A 26915-nucleotide genomic window follows, 5' to 3' on the forward strand; every position below is an offset into this window, starting at 1 on the left:
TTTTGGACAGTCTAATTAGAGCAAAATAAATAAATAATAAGAAACCTATATATCCTATAGGTGTTTTTACATTAGCGTTTTGATAAGCTAATTGCACTATAATACATAAATAATGTGTGAAATAGTCAAATTTATCTGTATTATTATTATTATTATTATTTTTGTATTTGTAGACCACATGATATGGAAATTAAAGCTTTTTTTATTGCATTTTGGCCATTCATTTACATGACAATGGCATTTGGGGGCATGAAAATGCAAACTTTCAAAAATGGGTTTCAAGGTGCAAGTTTTTGAAAATGATACCATTATTGTCTCAGCGTAAACTATAAAAATGTTAATTTGTGAAAACTGTGATGTCATGCGAATATGTGCAAGTTTCTGTAGTGATATTGCCAGCTACTGGACTGGCATGAATAATAGTGTTTTTAGTTGTTTTCATGGATCCCTGTGAACGGGGATTGTTGTCTGTATGCAAAACTTTTCAAAAACTTTTACATTTTGTAGCACATTGCTGTCATTTAAACATACCCTTAGTGAAAGTCCACCTGTTTAAAGTCTATGTAACTCTCCTTCTAGTTGTCTAAGTGTGTATGAGCATAATAATGTGTTTCCTTTGACAAGCAGAACATCAGGATAATGGTCTTTGTGATCATATGTGTGTGTCCACAGATGGACAAAAGAGTGCATGTTTGGCACGAACAATGTGCAACTGTGTGTCTCGCTTCTGAATGAACACAAAGACAAGCTTCAGTTATCTTTACGAAATAATTACAAATTTGACACTTGTTGGAACAGATTTTGATAGACTTGATTTAATTGCTAACTATTGATGTTTCTGTCAAGAGGTGACTGCAGCACAAGACAAACTTAATTTCATCCTTCAGAACAGGTGTGTTTTCCATGACAAAGTCTTGGAAATCTTTCCGTATCTGTGATCAGGCTTGTGAAACGTTAATTAAATCAGCGTTGTTGTCTTTTTGATACTCTCCAGATCTGGCTCCAGACATTGGCGTAATTGAAAATTTGTTCTTGTCACACATTTTGGCAATCAGGGTTACTCATCCGAAATTAATAAACATCTTTTTTTAGAAGCAGAACTCTAACAAGGCTTTTAAACACAATGTTCCTGGGCGGATACGAAGCATTTAACCATGCGAGTGTAAAAAATAGGCCGAGATGTTGTTAATAAACACAGATCTGATGGGTTAAGCTGATATAATTGCACAGACTTCTATCCCGCAATAGAGAATAACATGAAGTGACTTGCGTTTAATTCAGCAGATTTATTCAGTGCTGCGTCTCTAAATGAATCCGCTATGAAAGTGACACCACTTCAGGCTAGAGTATGTTAACTTCTTTATAACATATAAAGCTGTCATTACTGTTGCCTGCATCTGCATTCATGCGTGAGTGTCTGCATGTATATGAAATGAGAGTGCTCTTTAATTCTGATTACTGTGCCAGCAGTTAGTGTTTATGGTAATATCTAAGAGACGAATGGCAATAAAGCCATCTGCTTATGGCTTCCACTAAGCTGATTGTTTGGATGAAATTATGAAACACACACACAGACCTTTATTAACTGCTAGATAAATTGATAGGCATTAGCTGGTGTAGAGGGCAGTTGTTGGTCATGGTGTGAGTTTGTAGAGAAAAGACTCATTCTGTCTCATAGGAAGTATGTCTATAAACTTCAGATTTATCACAGAACAGATAATGATGATGGCTGAAAATAGTGTTTGTCGCTTCAGGCGAGTGTGGCTCTATCTAAATAGAAGATGCAGTGTGGGCTGACAGGTAACTCAGGGTGCTTTCTCACTAGAAATCCTGGTGTGGACTTGAGTCTGTTTGACATTAGAGTTCAGTTTGATTGGTTGGTGTAAAAGCAGTCTAGGGGGTTAGGTAGATGAAGGAGTCTGAATGAGTCTAAAAAGCATGACATGGACTTTTATCTTCCTTCTCTGATGGCTTTAACATCACAGTTTGGATAATCATTATCCTGCGGCTCTAATTAGTATAGGAGATCATGATCTGCACTCACGAGAACTCACGTCTTCTTTTTATTTTATTTTACATTCATCACTTCCCATCAGTAGTGAATGTAAATGTACTTTTGTGAGTGCAGATCAAGATCTCCTACACTAAGTAACTTAACAGATTGACGCACCAAAAACAAAAGATCAAGTGACGGAAGAGCGCGGTGCAAACGGCATTGTAGTCCTGAATAATTAGTTGCATGACAACTGCCACTGAGATACTTTGGACGTTAATACTTTTAGCTTATAATAGATACTGTAGGTATTACAGACCTCCTTGGTTCAGAGCAAACAATCTAACCTAGTTTAACAAAATTTCAGCATTTTTTTTTTCTCCGTTCCTGAGCTTACTGCCATGGGACACTTTTATTGTTTGATGTTTACATTGTGCTTTGGCCCACTAGTGTTTCTTCTGGCATCCACCGCCAAATCCTTCTAGAGCTTGTTTTTAGAGTCTTTCTAGCCACTTTTCACCTCTGAAAGTTGTAGGTCAGAGTCTGAAATGGATCTGTAAAACTCTGTGACTGCAGTCTCATAAGCTCAGCGGGAGCCAAGAGTTAAGCTGAGCTCTCTCACCAATCTGCACCGTCCAAAACACCTCAGAGGAGATATTTAATACCCCAGCCAACCCCCTCTGCTTTAACGCTGTCTTTTTTCTGTCCTTTGGTTTGGGGTTTAAAGCAAATGAATCCACTCTTGAAAGAGTGTTGAGTACACTTTAAACTTGAACAAGCTGAATATAATCAAAGAATTAGAGTAAATGCATCACCTCAAAGTAATTACAGTATGTAGTGATTTCCATCAAGTAATCAGGTTCACTTATTTTGGTCTCACAGTGAGTCTATTTAAAGGGGTCATATCAGGAGGAATCAAGTTTTTCCTTTTCAGATGAAAAACGTATGGAAATATACTCTTAGAACTTAACATTTCCTCCCCATTCACAAAAGACCATCTTTTGAAACTCAGTTTTCAAAAACCATTTGGTAATTTCCTCTGAAGTTGTCTTTCAAAATGTCAACAAGGTTAATAGATTATTGCATTACCAATTTTATTGGTATATTTTTGTAATAAATGTAATCTTTTAACAAAAATATTTTTGAATCATTATGCCATATTAATCAATCATTAGTCAATATTTTGTCATGCCAAATTCATTCATTCATTCATTTGTTATTTTCTTTTCTTATTATCTTGAACAATGTTTTAATTAAAATGGTTTCATAGTACATTAATGTCTTTTTTATGTCATTGTCATAGTTGAAAAAGTTCGAAAAAGCCTTCATTAGTGAACAAATGAGTAATTCCATTGATGAGATTTAACACTGTACATGACTTCCCACATTTATGAATTGTTTGTGATCCTGCAAAAAGTTTTTAGAGAAATAGGACGAAGGACCTGAAGCCTGATAGATGTGTTAATGTTTGTGAAGGACTGCTGATAGTACTGTCCTCCAGTGGGCTGTGTAATGTTTTCTGACAGACTTTATGTTTATCTGTGTCTGATCAACTCTACAAAACTCTACCTTCCACCACAGTTTCAAACACTGACACTCAAACTCACATAGAAACCAGAAACATTTATGTAAGGGAAACTCTCACTCTCCTTTTGCCTGACCACAGCACTTATAAAAGCAATGAGCTGCTCTGTGATTAAACAGCCTGAGATGATTCAGCATTGGATAAAAGCGTTTTGTTGTTTATAGCGGGAGGTCACAGCACTGATGGATGAGAGTAAAGAGAGAGTGTGATGGAGGGCAGGAAGGAGGGATGAGCGTTTGTTTCTGCTTGTGTCTCACTGGGGCTCATGCATAAGGCTCCAGTATCCGTCATCATAGCCAAAACACGCTCTGCTCTGTGTCCTGCTCTAACAGAAACACTGATACAATTAGCCTTCCCATAATGCCCCTCAATGACACATGATACAGGATGTTTGTAATTAAAGATGGTGGGTGTGGGGCAGGTGTTTGGAGGAGGGGGGATTTGGGATTAAAGAAAGAGAGAGATTTTCCCCAATGTTTTGAAATAAAAGAGTTCATTGTATGTATAAACATATTTGTAGAAGTCAAAACCTCTCAAATGAGACCACACATTGAAACTATACTGAAAAAAAAAAAAAAAAAAAAAAAATGTCGGAATGAACGTGCTTGCAGCGTGCTGATGTCAGGAAGATTAATACATTTGAACACATGAACATGAGCAGCCAAATTTATGTATCCACAACTTCTATTCAGTTTTCAGAAACCTGGCTGACCCAGTCACAATGAGGTAGAGAACAGATACTATTATTCCTAAAGACCAGAAAAAACTAGTGATAAGGGTAAAATTTGGTAAAGTCTTGTGCTGTTCCTGGCTGTGTGTAGCACCTACTACTCTGCAGATCCTTATGAAGGTATAGTAGTAAAAATCTGTTAATTACGAAAACTCTCAGTTAATAGGGAATATGTGTTTGGCTGGCAAAAACCTATCACCACCTCCTTGTGGTGCCAGCTGGTAACAGGGTAACCCCCTGGCAAATGGTGAGGGCCCCCAAAGTGTCAGGCGGAGTGATGCGTCGGCCTGGGGTTTTCTTTCGGTCACATCAAATGGCAATGTCAACACAACGAGCCTCCAACTATGCTAGGGCATCCCCCGTAGGCGACGCGTGCCGTCCTCTCCCTGATAGCATGAGAAATTGGCAAGGGCTACCTGCCCAAGGATGGGGCACGTTAAAGAAGTTACTAAATAAGAAGATCCGACTGGCCACACTGAACATCGGTATGCTCACGGGGCACAGTCACAAACTAGCAGACGTCCATGGACATTGCATGTATTCAGGAGACAAAATGGAAGGGGGCCAAAGCCAGGGACATCCATGAGGGATATACGATCATCTACTATGGCACCAAGACAACCCAAAAAGGTATAGCTGTGGTCATCAGCAAACAATTCCGGGACAATGTCGTTGAGGTTGATAGTATCTCTGACTGCCTTATCTCAGTTAAGATAATCCTGGGCTCAACCACCATTCATATTATATCATGCTATGCCCCCCAAACTGGCAGGCCAGAGGACGTGAAGGATGATTTCTGGGAATCCCTCGATGCCCACCTCTGAACATTGGGGCAAGATGAGCATGTCCTGATTGGCAGTACCACGATGGATGCTGCATCTTAGACTGTGCTGAGGCGCATGACTTTGCCATCACTAACACCTTTTTTTAAGAAGAGACCCTCTTACAACACAACCTATTCCACCTTCACACAGATTGACTATTGCAGGGATCTCCAATCCTGCTCCTGGAGAGCTACCATCCTTCAGACTTCAGTTCTAACCCTGCTCCAACGCACCTGTCTGTAATTATCAAGTAGCCCTGAACACCTTGATTAGCTGGTTCAGGTGTGTTTGATTGGGGTTGGAGCTGAAATCTGCAGGACAGTAGCTCTCCAGGAGCAGTGTTGGAGACCCCTGGACTATTGGATGCTATGTCGCTGTGACTTAAGCTAGTGCTTGATGTCAAGGCAATCCCCTCAGATGACATAGCTCCCCAACATCAGGGACGTCCGGTTCTGCCTGCAGCGACAACTACATGTGCAGAGGACAGAGCATGACTGAATTAGATGCTTGAAATGGTCTGAACACAAGAACGAATTGGCAAGAGCCCTCAATGCCATTAAAAGGTTCATATGATGTTGCTAAAAACATTACTTTGTGCATTTGGTGTAATGAAATGTGTTCATGCAGTTTAAGGTTCAAAAAAACACATTAATTTCCACATACTGTACATTATTGTTTGTCCTCTATGCCCCACTTTTCTGAAACGTGTTGATTTTTACAAAGCTCATCAGTCTGAAAAGCGAGGTGTGCTGTGATCAGCTGGCCAGCTATCCAGTGCATTGTGATTGGCCAAATAACTCAAGCATGTGATGGAAATGTTATGCCCCTCACCAAACTGTGATGCTGTGTCCCCCGCGTGACGAGACAAAACCAATAAAACCCATTACAAATGAGGTATTTGTTGCATCCAGTGGGGACACAATACTGATTATACATGGTGAAAGCCGATCCAGCGATCCAAGTAGATGTATTTCCTCAGCGACCAGCAGATTTAGAATGAGCCATTTTAGGTAGGCGTGGTTGATTCTTAACTTTTATAAAGAATATCTTTATAAACTTTAGTCTTTGCAACTTACAAATCTTCCTTATGCACCAAGAGCTTGTAATACTCCAAAGACAAAGGAAAAATTTAAATCGCATTATATGATCCCTTTAACATTGACTCTGAACAACCAGTTGAGACTTTCTGAAATGTAATCACTGCCCAAATCCATTAAAAGGTCCATCAATATGCTAGAAAAGATGATGCAGGGAAGGTGGTTTATTGGCAAGACAACTTGGTGGTGGACAGAGGAAGTTCAGCAATCAAGGCTAAGAAGATGGCCTATAAGGCCTGGTTTCAAACATGCCTGGCCACCGTTTTGCAACAATACAAGGGTCTTAGTTCAGTGGTGAAACTGGCAGTAGAAAAAAAGCTAAGGCAAAACACTACAATGACCTTTATGACAAACTGGATACACAGGAAGGGACAAACAAGATCTACCACCTTGCTAGCTTCCACCACAAGTCGTCCCAAGCAATTGGCCGGGTGGTGCATGTTAAGGATGCAAACCATCAGCTACTTCAAGCCACACCAGCCATCCGACAATGATGGTGTGACTATTTCTCGCAGATTTCCAATGAAGAGTTCCCACATCCACCAATTCTCAGCCCTGAGCCCATTTCTGGACCCGTCCCACCAGTCAGTGTAGCTGAAGTATTGGCAGACATCAAGAAAATGAAGAATGGCAAAGCGACAGTACCAGATGATATTCCAGCTGAAGTCTAGAAATTAATAGGACGGCGGGGTGCTGAGATCTTGGCATTACTCTACAATATGATGATTGCAGGAAATAAGCCACCTAGAGCCTGGAAAACCAGTGTCACTGTGCCAATTTGGAAGGGAAAGGGTGATGTAAGTGAATGGAAACCACAGACCTCTCCTACTTTTGTGTCATATAATGAAAATTTATGAAAGGATTCTTGATGGACATCTCCGAAGTATTGCCAGAACCACCCCAAATCAGTGTGGTTTCGTCAAGGGATGCAGAACGATCGATGCTATCCACGCTGCCCTTCAACTTGTGGAGAAATACCGAGAGAAAAACAAACAAAACAAAAACACATGGCATTCCTGGACTTGGAAAAGGAATTTAATCGGGTCCCCAATGAATTGATCTGGAGTGCCCGCTTGTTATGTTTACTGTGTTGAGACGTGCTGATGTTGCGTTTAGTCTCAAACTATATCGCATACCTTGACAGTGTCGTGCACTTGCTTAGCCCTTTGTTGTGATTCAATTTCCGTTTTGTCAAACGGGTATAAAAAAGGTTAGTACACCGTGGCAGCCCTCGTGTGAAGACCGAAGAGTGTAAAGACCATCAACTTTACCGTGTGACTCCACAGTGCAGGGACACAGACAAGGGACATAAGTATCGCTTTTGACTCAACCTCTTTTTAACCTTTTTTCCTGTTTACGTTTTAATGACCAACTCTTACTATGTGTTTCCATATCCCTAATATTACTACCACTTGCAAACCACTCATCACACACTATAGGCAGTGCCATCCTAACAACCTGCGCACTTTGCCTATGTCTGCTAATACACTAATTTATTTTTCTATTGGTCTCTGGAATTGTCAGTCTGCAGTAAACAAAGCAGATTTCATTATATTTATTACTAGTCATTCAAGACTAAAGGTCTCTGCACACTGAGTCCGAAATTTTCATATGCATTTTTCCATATTCGAAATCCTAAAAATTTGTCACACACAGAAACCTTGCACACTGAGTCTGATGTGTATTATTTAATCCGTTGTGAAAACAGCACTAAATGGAGTCTTCAAGCAGTGAGGATGATTTTGTTGTCCTCTCACTTCTTAAAATAATAAAAAGAAAGGAAATATTGAGTCCATGCAATCCTGAGATATAGAGAGGACGTAGAGTTCCCCCTCAGAAGTAGCGGGACTATCCTGGGCGATTCAAAGTTTACTTCAGGATGTCAGTGTATCAGTTTAATGCTTTTGCTAGCGACACTAGAGCCACATATTAAAAAGAAGACCACCGATTTCTGTGAACTCAGTGTGCAAGGATCTATATACAGTGCTTTGTGCTGCAAGACGAAGTGGATGAACTTGACAATCGCTATTCTTGATTTTGGCGTTCAGTACGGTGGCTCTGAACTGTCATGAAATGTCTAAAAATGTTTGATAATGATTGTACGGATGTGAAAAAACTGTAAAAATCTAACCCGATCCGAATTTTTTATTTTTTTGACGGACGAATATTTTGGAGGCAGTGTGTAAACTTGATTTACATAACATGAGGTTGTATTTATTTTTTAACGTGTGAAAATTTCGGACGAAATTTTCGGACTCCCTGTGCAATGACCTCATGGCCCTGACAGAGACGTGGATCAAACCAGAGGATACTGCTACTCCTGCAGCACTCTCAGAAATTTTCTAACTTTCCCACACTCACCATCTGCCTGAAAGATGTTGAGGTACTGGTCTGCTTATCTCTAATGATTGGAAATATATTCCTTTACCTTCTCTGGGGTTAGCGGTTCCTTTGAATCACATTCAGTCACTGGGTATTAGCGGTTCCTTTGAATCACATTCAGTCACTATTACCCACCCTTTTAAAATCCAATTTGTAGCTGTTTATCAACCCCCAGGACCACAAAGTAACTTCTTGGATAAATTAGTTGTGCTGCTTTCAAACTTTCCTGAGGATGGTACTCCCCTAGTTATGCTTGGAGACTTCAGTATCCACCTTGATCAGGGGTGTCAAACTCAATAAAACTCAAAGAAGTCTCCAAACTAATCCTTTCAAACCATCCTAGTATTTGTCCGCTTGATCCTATTCCATCTCATCTCCTTCAAGCCATTTCTCCTGAAGTTGTACCAGCACTTACTAACATCAACACATCCCTTGACGCTGGTGTTTTTCCCTCAGCATTTAGGCAGGCTTAGGCTTGTATAACCCCACTACTTAAGAAACCCACCCTTAACCCATTTCTTTTAGAGAACTACAGACCATTTTCCCTTCTTCCTTTCATTGCAAAAACACTTGAATGAGCTGTATTTATCCAAGTCTCTGCCTTTCTCACACAGAACAACCTCCTCGACAGCAACCAGTCTGGTTTCAGAAGTGGACATGCAACCGAGACGGCCTTGCTCTCAGTTGTGGAAGCCCTAAGACTGGCAAGAGTGGATTCCTAATTTTTAATACTTATCTTGCTGGATCTGGCTGCTTTAGATAAAAGTGTCTGCTAAATGTCTAAATGTAAATGTAAATGTACTCACAAATGAAGAGCGTCAGACTCTCAATGATCAAGTGCAACAGTGGAAAGATTGGCTGAATGAAAAGGGACTGCAGCTCAATCTTACAAAGACCGAATTTATGGAATGCGGCCTACAAACTGCAAGTACCAATATAGTTGATGGTTAAGACCTGAAGAAAGTGAAGTGTTTCAAATATCTCGGCTCCACTCTCTCGGCAGATGGTGACAGCGCGTGTCAACATCTCCTGGCTAAAGTGGCACCAAGTCTCAGGAGTTCTATGCAATCGATGATTACCCATCCATCTCAAGGCAAAGATTTATAAGACCTTTGTGCGCCAGTTGCACTCTATGGAGTGGAATGTTGGTCTGCATCCACCAAACACCAGCAGACCCTCCACACTATGGAGATGCGATGGGTGCTTGGGCTGACTCGACTGGACCGGGTCCGGAATGAGGATGTGTGGAAAATATTAGGAGTGGACCCAATCAGTGAGAAGATGAGGGAAGCATGCCTCTGTTGGTATGGCCATGTTGTCTGCAGCAGAGAAGAATCAGTGGCCCGTCGAACATTGCACCTGAGCCTTGATGGACGGTATACACAAGGTCAACCGAAGAAGAGATGGATAGACTGGATCAAGCAAGATATGAAACAAATCAATGTTGAACCTGAGGACGCCCTAGACCGGAAGAAGTGGAGAGCAGTGTGCCAAACAGCGGAACCTGTGCCAATGCGGGATAAACGCTAGGAAAGAGAGAATAGTGAATATGTGTTCCCTGTTCTAAAGTGTTACCATTTGTGGTAACACTTTATTTTAAGGTGTCCTTGTTACGTTACAAGCACATATTATTATAATAACAATAAATTATGCATAATTACATGCAAGTAACCCTAAGCCAAACCCTAACCATATAGTAAGTACATGTAGTTAATTAATATTACTCAGTACTTAATTACACTGTAACAAGGACACCTTAAAATAAAGTGTAACCCCATTTATTTAACAGTGCATTTTATGTTTATTGCTTTGTTTAAGAATTGTTACCATGATGGTGTTTAAAAACAAAAATCACTAGAAAATCAAAGTTTGTGAAGACCAAAAAAACCTTTGACAAAGCCCTTAAGTTTTTAGGTCTTAAGGACAGAGAAAATGACAGTGAACCTAAGTTCAGAAAAAACACTTACAGCTAAATCAGTGGTGTTTTGGAGCTTAACTCTGCATGAAGGTGGCCCTCCAGGAGCGGGATTGGACATGCCTGAGCTCAAGGAACCAACAATGCCAAAAGGACTCGCTTTGCATAAAAAGCTCTATAGTGAAACACCCTAAAATGATACAAAACAATGATATGTATGAAGCCTTTAAAGAAACAAATGGGATTTATGTGTGTGGCTTGTGTTTGTGTGTGTTATAGTGATTAGTGGTGGGGTATGCGTGAGGTTCAGTTCAAAGGCTGAAGTTCATCTCATTTATCTATGCTGTCAGTGTGATCTGATCAAAGCAGCACAGGATCAATGTTTGTGTCACTTTCCATTTATCCATGTTTGATCAGTACAGACACACCTCTCCACGTGGACGTTAAATCGCTTTAAAAACATCTCAACATATGTCAAACAACAGAAGGTGTGTCAGTCCACTTGTGTCCTTTGTCATGTCCTCCATTTCATAATTCAAATGAAGGTATGACATCACTTGACCTCAGCACACACACACAAACACACACATGCGTCAGCAGAGTAAGGTACCACTTTAGATTCACCTCAGCAGATGACTCACTCATTGCATGCAGACATAAGCATAAAGAACTGAGTTGGTACAATCGAGAGGTTTATTATATCAGATAATGGTTATAAAGACTCTGCTCTCTGCCCTATGAAACAAACCTGACCACACTGAATCATCTATCACACTTTTATAGCAGTTCATGTGTGAGACACCATTACATTTGGAAGCAAAGTTAAAATAATACTTCAAAAATCCTAACTGCAGCAGCACATTGGGCCAGTGTGAGGGAGTTTTAGGCCTGCTGATGAAACTGTCACTGATCGAGCTTAAATCTGCTGATCATGTTTGAATATTTTAAGTCTTGCAAACTTACTTTATTGTCTGTGGTGTGTGAACACAATGGTAGGTTTCTGCTGATTTAAATATGTCACTAAGCTGCAATGGGTAAAAAAAAAAAAAATATGCAAGTAATGTTTTGCATCATAAGCCAATGTTTTCCATACATGTCACAGAGTTGAATGATAGCTTTTCTGTATGTTTAATGAAAACTATAAATATGTACAACTATACTTATTATTATTACAAAATATTATAAAAATGTTGTAGTAAAAGATAAAATTGCAGTCTTTAGTGTAAGCCTCCTCATCTACATGTCAGACTTTCAGAAATTACCCAGTTTGTCTCTCCATTTGTAGCTGAATATGTAAAATAATGACTTCCAAACCTAGCCGTTACATAGATGACAGACTGAACAAACAGTAAGCGGTAATCCTGCCATGACTAACGCCCTCTTACCAATGTCTGTCTTTGAGCAAATCAGTCAGGATTACAGGGTGAATGTCACCTCATATAATTAATATTCATGAGCCAAGCTTCCCCCATCAAATCAAAGAGTCTCTTTGTATTCTATTGTACACTCTATTGCCATCCATTTTCATTTTTTTAATATATATTTTTTTCAGTGTTTCAGGTAATGTTTTATCTGTTTCCTGTTTTCCATTTTTTATTATTTTTTTAATGATTATTTTATTATTATTATTATTTTTTCTTCTTAGTAGTATTTTCAGTTATATGAATTCAGTAATAATACTGGTGTGTTTGTATATCTCTTTGCGTGTGTTTGTAAAACCAACCTCCTCAGAGGGTTCCGACAGATCTCCTGCTGCTAAACATATGATTCTTCCTCTAAGAAAATATCTCATTGACTACCAAAAATATTTTTAATATATTTTATTTCATTTTGTTTTGAAATAGTATTTCAAATAATGTTTTATTTTTAGTTTTCAATCTATTGTACATAAATTATTTCATTTGTATTATTTAATTATTTTGTGTTTACATTTTTATTGGTAATATTTAGTAATACTAGTAACAATACTGGTAAGCATTTGTGTGTATATAAAACCCCCTCCTAAGAGGGTCCTAAAAGCTCTCCTGCTGCTAAAACGACGCCAGTGACTAACCCTAAAGAGCATTCTGAGGGCTGTTTAGTGCTCAGAATGGCAGCGAGGCCCCGTCGGCAGTTACAGCCAGGAAATTTCCCCTGACCCTTGATCACCCCAACACACTCACTGTTCACACACCCACAGGGCTCTCTGTGGGGTTGCAGTGGCGCTAAACTAAATTAATTTTAATGGGTAAGTGGCATAATGTGAGTTCACTAAAGGCCTTAGACAGTGAGGTGAAATTTAGGGTCATAAAAGTTTACAAATGTCTCTTAGAAAACCTTAGACTCTGAGTTTAATTGAGTACAGAGTACAAAATAAAGGTTAAATGATAATGTCTCTTCCTGGTTTACTGTTTTTGTTTAAAAGTAAATTGTATTTGTAAGGTTATTGTCCTTTCCTCTTCAAGTTTAATATGATCGTATGGTTTGGACGCTTCCCAAAGAGCAGAACTGTAAATTTGGCTCTGAGGTAGAGTTGATTGTAACCGCCGAGTGTTTCTTGATACAAAATTCTTGATACAAATCTCTGGAAAACAAAGCTTTTTCTCTTTCACAGTTTCTACCAATCAGCTATTTGCCACACTGCTGTTTATTAAAATCTTACCTGAAAGAAGTTCCATAAATTGTAGGCAGTTAGGAAGTAGTTTATGACTACTGTCATCATTTATTCACACTACTCACAGACTAAAAAAATAAATAAATGCATAAATGTCAAAAATCATAAACATAGTCAATATGACTGGGTACTGTCTGATACTCAAATCTTTTATCCTGCAGTGCCTTGAATTGATCAGCCATATGAACCCAGCTGACAGCTCTTCTTTGAGGTTCTCTAAACCAAATAGCATTTTTGACCTTGGTGACCCTCACGACACATGGCTTCCTACTCATCCACTAAGAATCTTGCATAGTACTCAACCAAATGTAGAATCTGAGAAGAGGGAAAGCCACCCACCCGTTGAGACCCATCCAAACGTCAAAATAAAGCAAACCACTTAAAAGCCAACTGAGTAACATGGCAGTTCATAACTACTGCTCAGTTTTGAACCCTCTAATCTGCTCTAACCTGCCATTTTTGATTAGACCTTGCAGAACTGATGGAGGTATTGCTGCCTTCAGGTCATAATGGAATGATCTTATTTGTGAGATGAGTGCACATGAACACTAGAGTCATAATTTCCAGTTTGAAAAAAAAATTCAAATATATTTTAATGTAAAGATTAAAATTTATTTGAAATAAACACCAAGCCCTGACTTTCTGAGCTGGTTGCATGTCATCTAAAGAATGAACATGGAATCTTTAAATATTTTTAATCGGGAATATTTACTGTACTACTCAATTTTACATGTTTTGAGAACTATTGATGAAGAGCAGTGATAAAGATTATTAATTTAAACTTAAGGAGGCAAGGGGCTTTTATCATGGTAAAAAAGTATTAGATATCCTTAATTATTAATTTATAATTTTTTGGAAGTTGTAACAAAGGACATTTTAGAACCTGAGGTAGCCTTTCCTTGTCATGAGAAAGGTCAAACGTTATGATATTTAAAAGACTAACAGTTTTTGAAAAAAAAAAAAAAAATGGAGTTTTTGAAAAATTACTTAAATGTCCTAATTGAACTATGGCCTAATCATGGCTTAGTCTAACCCCTGTTTGTGAAACCAGGCCCTAAATAAATAAAATGAAAAATAATATACATTCTTCTTCTTCTTCTTCTTCTTCTTCTTCTTCTTCTTCTTCTTCTTCTTCTTCTTCATTTTATTGCCAAAACCACTTTATTACGCACTTCCAGGGACTTCAAGGCAGCATATCAGATTAACTTACAGCTCACAAAATTTCATCATCAGAGGCTTTGAGCCAAAAGAGGGCATAAAGCCCAGTACTTTGTGACTGCAAAGGCAGTAAAGGTTAAAATTAGCTGCTCTGGCCACCATCTGCACTGCTTCAATGAACTTTAGGACCTTCAAGTGCTGTCCGGTTTCACTGCCGAGTAGGTTTATGGCAGGTTTGTGCTAACTCTATTTGGCTCTGCTCAGAGAACCAATAATTTACCATTAATACGTACTGTTTACTTAACAGTATTAACTGTATACTTAACTGTATACTTAATTGTTAATGGCTATAATGATGGCATTATTAATGCAGCTAGAAATGGAATCTAAAATCTAAAATTTGAGCTGGTGGGTGGGGAAGTGGACAGCTGTATTCGGCAGGGCTGACTGCATATAAAACCCATCCAAGCATCAATCCAGCACTCTCACTTTCAGACTCAGCAGATTGCAGAGGCTGTTGAAGAGGTTTGCCGATGACCGATAAATGTTTTCCATAATTGCTCATTTTTGATTTGTAAAAGGAACGTGGACTTTGAGGGCCAGAGTTGCCCACCCCTGGTCTAAGCTCAGATATAAACCTAAGTTAAACAGTAGTAATTCTTGACCATTTCCTGGACAACATATTGGTTTTTGGGAAGGAGGCTGGACAGAGAGACACAGTGGGGTTGGTTAGTTTTTTATGAGTAATACATTTTTAATAAGTCTATCATTATGGTTGAAAGAATAGGTGACCCATCTGGTGTAGAACTGTTTCTCATTAAAAACACCGAAAATTATTTCAGGATGAATCCATGTCATGAGGCTCTGACACAGATGAGATCACGGTGTGAGCTCATCACCAGTATTGGGGAAGCAATGTTGAATCAGTAGTTTGATAAGTTACAAGCTTATTATGTAAAAATTGTAAAAATAAATTGAAAAACTGAATTAGATTAGATAGATAGATAGAAGCAGAAGAAGAGTGTAGAAGAGTGGAAACAAGAGACTGCCTGATTGCTTGTCATGGTCTCAGTGTACCTTTATGCCAACAATTTGTCTCATTTCTGTCTGTTTTTATTTCTCCTAAGCAATTGTAGGGTAAATATCTTAGACAAAGTTTCATTTTATACCTCAATGACATATAAATGAGAACTCCATTTAGTCTCATGAGCTATGATAGACCAGTGCTGAGCGATAACATTTTCCTCTGGGTGTGTTTATTCTGGAGAATGTTTCATTATTGTGTCTATCCGCGTTTGAGAGAATTTACTGCTGTCTTACCTTTAGAAACAGCAACAGATGAGATTTCATCTCATTCAGTGGGGCATGAAGGAGGACATCACTGTTAGGAACGTCAGTTTTTCACAGTCCTGTGCAGAAAAGAGACAAGAGCTGTCAAAGAGTCCATCTGAAGAAAAACAGGGCTATAACTACAGTAGATAATGTGGTAATAATTGTAATTTCACAGCAGAGAAATGCCAGCATCCTCTATCCCAGCCTGTCGCTCTAAGAGATAACAGAAAAGTGTGTCAGTCAGGTGTTTTTCTTCTTCTTCTTCTTTCAGTAAGCCCAAAGGTTCCAGACTCTCTGGACAGTTTTCATCCGACCCAAGAAAATTCCCAACAGACTAATCTTTCCGAGCACGTGATTCATTTTAATCTGCAGGCATGGATGAAGAGGTTCTGTGGAGTTGCTGTACTATTAAAGATTAATGAACCCAATTTGCAAAACTGACCTTTTGCGGTCAGACTGTGTGGAGCGTAAAGCTTCTTAATGCCTTCAGCTCAAGTACAGCCCCGCAGATAAGACCCGCGGAGAGAAAAACACGAGATGAACTAACTTTAAGTGTTCCGTTCCTCTGATCAGTTCAAAGACATTTCAGAGGAAGGAAAAGAGTGGATTGATGAGTTTAAACTGTATCACACAAACACACACACTGGCATTTAGAAATGTAGCTAACATTCTCTGAACCCTGAACGCTTCCCCTATTCAGACTAAAAATAAGTGAAGGCAGACCACAGAATGTATGTGTTACTAAATATGAACAGTTTAGTCTCATAACTTCCTTTCGCTCTCTCTCAATAGAACAGAAAAAAAGTAATGATCAGATAACTGCTTTACACATATTTTCAAAATAAAAGCCTTTAAAAGTCACAAAAAACTTGTGATTTCAAATGTTGCGTTGTGACGTTATTTCTTATTTCATTATAAAAAATAAAAAAAAGTATCCATATACTAAAATAATAAGCTAATTGATTGGATCGTGAAAAGTGGAGGTTATATCAAAGAAAAGAGCCAGGTGGTTTAAGGGAAGGGGTTGAAAAAACTAAGAGGGTGATATTTGTGAAATCAGCGAAGTGTTTTATTTTTAAATTTTTGGCATTATGTCCATGCAATAAATTATGAACAAAAACCAAAAAAAAAAAAAAAAAAAAAAAAAAAAAAAAAAAAAAAAAAAAAAAAAAATATATATATATATATATATATATATATATATATATATATATATATATATATATATATATATATATATACATATATATATATATATCAGAAATGTATATTAAAAAATAAAAAAGGATCTATTTTGATTTCATGTTGACTTGAAATAAAGCACAAAGGCTGGTTTGCATTGATCGCAAGTGTTATTGTGGTGTTTATCACATCAGACAGCATGAGAGCGAGTTTTAGAGGGAAGGCTTCGTGCTGGGCTGTGAAGTCAAAGCCGTAATTTAGAGTTAGCAGCGTAGCAGAAGAGCTGATCTGAGAAAGACGTCTGCTCTCACACTGGCAACAGGATTGATTACCGCTCTGTGTGTATGACATTAGAGTATGTGTGTATGTGTGTGTGTGTGTGTGTGTGTGTGTGTGTGTGTGTGTGTGTGTGTGGTACAGCACATGGAGCAAGCATCAGTTTAGTTTACTTCAGATGAGTGTTGAGTAGGGGGCTCTTTTAAGGAAACTGTTGGCTAGATAATCTGTTAGCCTGAAGCTTTTTGGTATCCATTACTCAACTGCTGCTGTTTGCTGCTTTTCTGTATGTGTCATCTTCGACCGTCGGCTACATCAGATCAAACTGATTGTTCAGTCTGACAGCTGGTAACTTAATATTCCATCCTTTCTACATTTTACAGTGGTGCTTGCTAGAAAATATCACTATTATTGTTGTTTATACGGAGGATTATGGATTTGAACAATTCCCAATTGTAATTGTTAAACTTTTGGCACATAACTACTCTCGCACCTTTTGTGCTACAAAAGTGAATAATACCTCAAATTGTGCAGCTTGTTCAGGAGAGGTGTGCTATTACTTGCAATTTTTGCCTGACAGATGTAAAGTCCAATTGATCTACACTGAAGGAAGAACGAGAGTCATATCTAGACACCAGAATATCATAGAGAATTGGGGGGTGTTAACTTTTGACCTTAAACAGTAAGCAGTCACCTAGTAAAGTGACAACTTTGTACTTTATCTACAGCTTTAAGGCAAGCCTCTGATGTTAGGCAAAGCTGTCACTGCAGCGGTACCTTTTCAAAAGGTACACCTTTGTACCTAAAGGGTCTATACTGGTGTCTTAAAGGTACATATTAGTACCTACATTATACATGTTAGTACTAAAAGATACAAAGATATACCTTTGAAAAAGTACTAAACCAATGACAGCTTTGCATGAGACTGTATGCAGGGAATGAATGTAAATGGAGGAGAGAATTGACTAGACTGAATAAACTTCTTTGTGAAGTTATCATTTAATGGACTGATAGCCTATTGGATAATCATCAGCATTTGCCATTAAACGTTCATTTTGGATTTATCTATTTTTAGAGATTAAATTTTTTTTTTTTTTGTGACAGGAAGGATTTAATTTCAGATTTCTGTAGCACAACTCAGTTTGTCAACTCAGAGAGAAATTCAATGACATTAGCCTAAAACGTGATCGTTATCAAAGCATGATCCAAGATAACAATTACTCTCTCTCTCCAATGGTAGAGCCACAGAGGGTAGTATCTCCCCATAACAACAACATCTCTGTGTGTACCCTTAAGGTACTACTATGAACCTTTTAGGAGCAAATGCTACAACTTACAATGCAGTGTTGTTGTGGTGAGTTTTGCAAGGAAAAAACATTTTCCATTGTATCTTCTTAAGTGCCTTGTTGTACTGTTCCATGGTAGACATACTGTATAGCAATCATTCAGTACCATGGTAAATGTAAACATACTATGTTACTGCCATCTCATACCATCCCTGTTTGATGCATCTTTAAACTGTTACATTCTTCATGCAGTGTTACACAGAACGAAAAATGGTTTTACTGTTTTTTGACTTTAAGTGGCTTGAATTACCATATAAAAACCATTGCGCATAAATATGGAACCACAGTAGAAAACCCACATTTCCCCTCACTAATGGCACCTTCTGTAAATGCTGTTGCATGGCAACCGAAAGAGGGAACATGTTCTTCTGAGGAGTTCTTCAGGCTGATCACGAGGATGTGCAGAATAACTTTGGAAACTTGTTTGAAGCACCTGCACTAGAGGAAACCAGGATTAGGGGAGGCCTGGTCTAAATTCAGTGTGTGCGTTCAGGTTGTGATGTTGTGAGTGTTTTTTCTCTGCGTCTTTGTGTTGGTTGTTTGGGAGAGTGATGTCATTCTCCACTGCAAAGAGCTCTGAAAAGCCTCCAGTAAGTTGGGTCGAGACGGGTTGCGTTTGTCTCCTCTGCTCTTCTGTTTGTCCTCCGCTGCAGTTCAGAGCCGATTTCACAGTTTTCCTTTGAGCGCCACTGAAAGAGGGCAGATTCCTTCCTGCTTGCAAACTCTCACACCGAACTGCATGGCAATCCTGGGAAAATCCAAACCTTTTGGCATCATAACAACTGCACCGGGCTGGACTTGCGCATACACATAGAGCTGGATGAGGGATGGTTTGTAAGTGTGTCCGCTGCCCGGCACGGTCTATGTTTGCTTTCTGTGGTTGGATGTATGCAGCCATTGTTCTCTCTATGAGGCCTGACCCTTCCAGATGATGGAGAAGATAGAGAACCTTCTCTTCTGTTAAAAGACAAGTGGCCTCACTAGCACAGGCTGGCGTCCTGCCGGGTATGGCCCGCGAGAGAGAGAAGAGGGCAGCCGTGCCAGGCTGTTTCACCCTCTGTGCCAGCTAAAGTGAGTACCAGCCGCAAACTGCCCTAAGAGCGCTGTTGTGTGCTGGACGCTGGACTCCAGGCTCTTCACAATCACATGCAGGCTCAAGCTGAACTTTTATGAAAGCATGTTTTTTGAAAGATGAGGCTGAGTTTAACTAAACACAGCACACACACCCCTCTGAGCTGTTGAATGTGGGGTGGTTTGGCTCTCGTCAGAGGGGTCTTTTTTCTAATTTGAAGGGTAACCTGATGAAAGAACACAGCTGTGACCATCTACTGGACCTTGGCATAATTTCTGAGCTGTGGGCATGATATTAAAGGACAAAGGATTGCGAGTAGAGGAGTTGAGAGAGATCATGCATTCATATCATAGGCATATTATCACATCAGTCCTTTCATCCATCCACACAACAGATCATACTTTTTCTCAGTTTTGTTTCAATTTCAGATTTTCCTCCTGAAATGACTTTGTTGGAATTAAAATAGAAGCAAGTGTTTGTCTACGTAAATTAAAATTACAGTAGAGATAGTAGAGTTATAAAATGAATATGGATAAGACAATATTTGGTCTTGGAAACCAGGCAGATGGAAATCAACATGGTTAAAATGTCTTCTGAAACTCATGAGGGATAGTTTTAGTCTCATTATCAGGAAACTTAAGCAAAAGTCCCAGTTTGCTTTTAGATTAGATCTAGGAGAAACAATTGAAATATTAAGGAGGTGAGTGTTTTTTCCTCCTGGTTCTAATGTGCCTGGAGACTCCGCAATTTACTGTTTCACATGCCAGTCATCAGACTAGCGATTCTCTTGCTTTCTCTCTCTATCTCTGTTTGATTGGGTTCCAGCTCTATTCTGAAAAAAAGGCTTACAAAACTCTGTTTCCCACAAGCGAACAAAAGCGGTGACAGACAGAATGGAGCTGCTCAGAGAGGGAGGAGAACAGAGCGATGAAGAAACTCTCTCAGTCTGTAGGAACTAATCAGACTCTCGTTTAGCAAACGCAGGCATTCCTGTTGATGAAAGGATAGGAGATGTAAGGCGGGACGGGGTTGGACTGAGCTCTTACAACAGCAGAACAACAGCAGGCCGACTCCATTATCCACCGTATATGGCCTCATTAACCAGTGCTCTACACACACTCAACACACGTAACACACAACAACTAACATAGGCTCAGCCCTCAGACACACACACAACTCACTATTGTGACTCTGCTCTCTCAAATACTTGATTCTGATTGGTCAGTCGTGGCAGAGTGCACTCAAATATTTTTGTATAAAGAGCGCTTAACTGTATAATTGACTTTTGTCCCAGTCAGTCGGTCATTATTGCAAAATAAACACTGGCAGGGTGATCAGGACCTCAATTATAAACAGTTCAACTATTTACAATTTATTTAGATTTCACTGCTTTTATGCATTTGTGAGTTTGTCTACTTTTTTGCCTTAACTTAAACCGGTTTTAGACTGTTAGTTACTAAACTGCTATCATAGCTTGACCTGCCCACATTAATTAAATGTAGCACTGTCCCAAACGTATGCCATTGTTTGAGCTAGAAATTGACACTTAGTTGGTGAGTAACTGGGAAATTACACAATTTATTTATTTTTTAAATTGTGCACATCATTATTGATTTTCCACAAATAAATACATACATAGCCTTACATGAAAATATTTAAAGTGTGTCTTAATCTTTTCATTACCACACAAAATTCTCAAGCATCAGCTAAATTAATGCATTATTTAAAGCCAGGCTGCTAGTGTGTAAGGTGCTGTGAGCTCTTGGGGAATGGATTGAAGTTGTTGACTGTAATTGGTAATTTAGCAGCGCTGAGGTATCATGAGCCAAGAAAGTGATTATTCGGGCCTCTAGGTCCCTTCACTGTTCTCACACTGCTTACTGAAAGAGCAGAACTTAGTCCCTTTACAAATTCAGACAAGCAGGTCCATAGCAAGCATTATTAGTGGAAGTCATTACTTAGAATGTAGGAATGTTCAAATTTCTACCTTGAAAATTTAGTGGAACACTACTCGAAGTCAGACTTTCAATGCTTGAAAGACTTTCCAAAACTTGGAAACAAATACGATTTCAACAAGATGAAACTGATGTCACACACAAATGGTGGCACCCAGATGCACACAGTTAATAATAAACATTCACTTTTGAACAAATAAAACGCATCAATGAGTCAATGTTCATACATCGTGTGATAATAAATCCAATCATATTGCTACCTGAAGAACAAATATTAACATAACATAGCTTAATTTATCCTCTCCAGTTTGCTAGAAGACGTATTTATTGACAAATGTACCTCCAAAGCTAATGGTAGCGTTGACATTTTGTTTCCTCAGATGTAATTTTTCTTTGTCTTTATGGTTGTAAGCAGGAAGTTCCCCTACCCCTACACTTTCAGGGAAGTAATCATTATATTTTAAGAGCTTGTCACAGTGTGAAAATGTTTTTATCCGATCACAAACAGCTGTCTGCCAGTTGCACTGGCAGTAGACTGAACAAACGTAGCAGTAATTCTGTTTTCATTAAATTGCTTTTAAACAGGTCAAATAAGACATAAAGACAAATCTTATGTCACCAGATTACTTGGACAGATATATCTATTACTTATTTTCATTACTTGGCTCACTCCTGCTGCCACAACCTGCATGCTGTCATCCTTGCTCTTGGGCAGAAACAAACTTTGTTCTAAATTCTCTTTTTTTTTATGGGGTAAATGACTAATTTGAACTGTGAGCAAGGATGTCATTAATATATAATTAATATATAATTAGGATAACACTGACTAGCTGATGGGACATGAAGAACATGCACTGTTCTACCATTAAGAAAAAGTCTGTTTTGTCATTTAAAGTTACATCATCTATCAGAAGTTACCAACTACTAAGTTTTACTATTAAAGAGAAAGTTTTTTTCATTTTGTTGAAGATTTAAATAGCATTATTTTAGTATCGATTTAAAAAGGTTTATTCTTATATATATATATATTATAGCCATATATATATATATATATATATATATATATATATATATATAAAAACATTTTAGTGCCTTTAAAGTAACAGTTGCAAATTTCCACATCATTTGGTGCCATTTAAAAAATACTGTTGACATTCTGTTGGCATTAGCTGGATATGGAGTAGGCCTGGGGCTGTTTTTTTCCACTTTGTGCAAATAATTTCTGAAATGTTGTTTGTAATAAAGGCTGCACTGCATTGGTTTCTTCACACATACATTTCAGTAGCATTTGATCTCAGAGATTAAATATATCAAATAAGTGTGCCTCAATTAATTTATTTAGCAATTAAAAGGTCATTATTTTGGTATTGGTTCTCTCCAAACCTGCAGTTCAAAGAAATTAGTTTTTCAGTACAGCTCTTGACTCTCAGTCTCTAAGGATGTCCTGCTAGTTGGGGACAGTGTGCATTTGGATATTTCTTTGATTTGGGTGATGAAATATGCAAGAATACTAAATGCTTCAGAGTGTTTTAGAAGCCAGATGCAAAGGACTGCAGTCAGAAAACATTAGCCATCAAAGATGATGTCCAGAGTTACTTACCAGAAGCTGACACAAGAATACGTCAAAACATGACGTGAAGACTGACACAGAACCTAGGAATGACGCTTCAGGAAATAAGCTGAATTGAGTTGAAAGCTCCTTTACATGCATGTCTTGCATGTTCTCTCTGTCTTTTTTTTTTTTTACTTTTGACCCTTTTTTCATATAGCCAGATTTGGATTTGTGCCATGCCATAGAGCATCTGAGATTCTAAGAAGATTCCAGGGAAAGTACATGTGTTAACCGCAAGAGTAGGTTTGGTTGTCACTTATACGGTTCATAATGATGATGATTTTATATTTATTTATTTTTTCATTTGTATGACCAGATCACAATCAGGGACGTGACTTGTTCAGTATACATGGCTTGTTCTTTCACAGCTGGTACAAAGTGTTCCAGATGTAAAATCTATTTTTTCTCTCTTTTTTTCCCTTTCACTTTTAATGTTAAAGGATCAATCATTTACAACAGATTTACCATGAGATCTAATGTTGTTAAGTGTATTTTGTCATTGAATCCACACATCAGTGGTTTCAAAATGATATTTAAAAACATCATGTTCAACAGCCAAATTCCCAGTCAAGAATGTCTCAGTTACATACGTAACCCTCATTACCTGATGGAGGATACTCAACCAGGGTTCATTGCCCGGGGAACTTACTGGAGGAGGAAAAGTCGATCACATCCCCGGGTGATGGGGAATGGTGCAGCAAGCGTGACACCAGCCAGCTCTTCCCACCACTTACCTGTTACCCAACACACGGAAAGCAACTGGCTCAATGCGGTGGGCCAACCTCTGCTTGGAGACAGCCTTCCCTTTTTGCTGACCTCCGTAGCAGACAAATAGCTGCTCAGATAGCTGTCCACTGCATCGTGATGTACTGCGATGCTCCAACCTTTCTTGAAGGAAAGAAAGCACTTCTCCAATCATGCATCTTCGGTGGTCTTCTCGGTGAGAAGTACACCAGTTCATAAACAGACTCCAATTCAGAGCATAGACTTGCCTCATTGAGGGAGCTCTAGCCTGAGTGATCTTGTTTACCACCGCCGGTGGCATATCACTTATGCTCAGCAAGTCTGCTGAGTCTTGTTCAGGAGCCACACGTGGAGGTCCCAGAGATCTGGACGTGGGTGCCATATGGTGCCGAACCCCTAACAAAGGAGGTCCTTCCTCAGAGGGTTGAGCCAGGGGGTGGCTGTCGAGTGGGCTGCGAGGTCCATGAATTCTGAAAACCAGGTCCAGGTGGGCCAGTACGGCGCAACCAGAAAGACCTTTTCCTTGTCCTCCATGACCTTGCACAGTGTCTGCACTGTGAAGTCAATATGAAGCAATCTGAGCAGCGTGACTGTGGCTGCGGAAACCATATGCCCCAGGAGCCTACGTTCCTACCTCTGAAGGAACACAGGCACTTCAGCACTAACTGGGCATGCCTGCTGGTGCACCATCACACTCACCAAGTCTAACTCCACACCAAGAAAAGAGATCCTTTGCAGAGTTTGCACTTTTCCCAGTTGACCTGAAGCCCAAACTGATTGAGGCGCCGGAGCAACAGGTCCCTGTGATCTCACAACTGCTCTAGTGACTGGGCCATGATAAGCCAGTCATTGAGGTAGTCGAGGATCCTGATGCCCACCTTCCATAACGGGGCAAGGGCACACAATAGAAAAAGCATATGTATTTCTCTAATATATAATAAACTTAATGATAACACTGCAATGCCGCTTTCTATTAACTCTATATGGAATCGTGAATTAACAGATTTTGACATATTGGTCGACTGGGAGAGGGTGTGGTCTAATATAATCTTAACTTCTCATTGTCCTATCCATTTCAAAGTCATCCATAGAGCATATATAACTCCTTACAAAAAGTTTAAAATAAAACTGCAATCGACCTATACTGTAACTGCCATATCTGTAACACTGTATCATCAGGTACTTTTCTCCACATGTTTTGGGAATGTCCAACCTTTGTCAACCTGGACACATGTGATTCTGTTTTATCCTTTTTACTACAAATAGATTACATGTTTAATCCATGTTTATGTCTTCTCAATGACGATTTTAACTCCTGTATAAGTTCATTAAAGAAGAGAATATTGTTTGTGTCATGAAGCCTGTCCATGAACTTCAGACTGTTACACATCACCCTGGACTACATTTCCCATGTTCCATTGCACTAATCACAAGTTCACCTGAAACCCATCACACATAGCTGCTACCAATTACACACAGAATATAATAAGTCTCACACCACCATTCATGGCCAACTATTGTCTAGCGTTTAGCACTCTCCTAGTGATAGCTACTGTACCAAGCCATTCCGTGTTTGTTTTCATAGTCCCAGTTTCCAGTTATCAGAGTTTAGTCTTTTTTGCCTGTTTTCCTGTGTATCGATCCCTTTGTTTTTGGATTGCCCTGTCGTCTTGCCGTTTGGACTCTGTTTGCCCCTGCCTGGACTATTATCATGTGCCTGGATTATCTCTCTCTCTGTCTAACTCTATGGATGTTGATCGCTAATCGGAAACCCACGCTTGTCCTTGGATTATTCTTGTGTCTTGCCCATACCATACCTGTTTGCCATTGTTTGACCCTGCCTATGTTTATGACCACATCTGTTAATAAAGCTTGCAAATGGATCCGCACGCCTCACCTCTCATCGGCTCCGTTACAGAAGAATAATCCAAGGGCAGACAAGGGTTTCCGATCAGCGAACAACATCCATAGTGTTAGATGGTGGTGAATGGTGGTATGAGACTGATTATATTCTGGATCCAAAGCCTCCTTAAAATAGTGACTTGTGAAGGTACAACAGCATGAATGAACAAGGCTAAACCTAGTACCATCGATGCATGGCAATGTTTTTCTTTTAAAATTTTGGACTATATAAAGGAATTAACATACTTTTTTTTTTCTCTCTCTCTCTCTCTCTTTCAGATTGTAAAAATATTGATGTGTCTGTTGATCCCCCTTCCCTGTTTGGTTTGTTTCAATGGATGTTGTTTTGTTGAATTAAAGACAATAAAAAAAGTTGATCACAAAAAAAAAAGAGATGGCCTTTGTCGTGAAAGAATCAAGACATGAAAGTAAGCATCCTTCAGGTCAACCACTGCAAAGGAATCCTGGGGCTGGATGCATCTGATGATGCGCTTCTGCGTCAACATCTTGAACGGAAGCTTGTGAAGGGCCCGATTCAAGATTTTGCAGATCCAGGATTGGCTGAAAGCCCTGATATAAGGGCTGTAAAACCCTGACTTCATCTTGGCTGGTGGGACAGGCTCGATTGCATCCTTCACCAGTAGGACAGCAGTCTTGTCACGCAGGACAGGGGCATCTCGGGCTGCCACCGAAGTCTCGAGAATCCAGCTGAACCTGGGATGTCACCTGTTGAACTGAATCGTGTAGCCGAGTCGAACTGTCCGAATGAGCCAGTGGGACAGGTTGGGCAGGGAAGCCATGTCTCCAAGCTCCTTACAAGTGGCCTCAGTGGTGGGAAGTCATGCTGGATGGCACAGAAGGCATCGCATCCTGTCTCATCACAGCAGGACTCCCTGTGTCCCTGGAGGGACTGGCCAGAGATGCATGGAGAGGCAAAGCGTCTCTGAGCCGTTATCTCTTGGGTGCTGGCGATAGGGGACATCGTGGGCAAGAGTGAATTTTGTCAACGTCTCTCATCTCAGCAAGGTTGAGCCAGAGATGGCGCCCTTGGGCCACTAACAAGGACATCACCTTCCCGAAGGGGTGAAGTCAGTCACCGAGCACAACTCCTGAATCAACCCTGGGCCAGTACTACCCTTGTGCATTTGTTACGGTGC

General features: G+C 39.4%; 1 protein-coding gene across 1 annotated transcript in view; it reads right to left on the minus strand.

The window, feature by feature from the left end:
* LOC109098441 (semaphorin-6D-like) overlaps positions 1–26915 on the minus strand; it is a 108565-nt gene that overhangs the window by 61526 nt on the left and 20124 nt on the right. Inside the window, exon 2 of the mRNA XM_042743657.1 lies at positions 15658–15746. The gene's annotated coding sequence lies outside the window, so the exon portion shown is untranslated. The remainder of the gene's footprint in view (positions 1–15657; positions 15747–26915) is intronic.

This window comes from Cyprinus carpio, chromosome B18 (assembly GCF_018340385.1).
Source record: "Cyprinus carpio isolate SPL01 chromosome B18, ASM1834038v1, whole genome shotgun sequence".
NCBI lineage: Eukaryota > Metazoa > Chordata > Actinopteri > Cypriniformes > Cyprinidae > Cyprinus > Cyprinus carpio.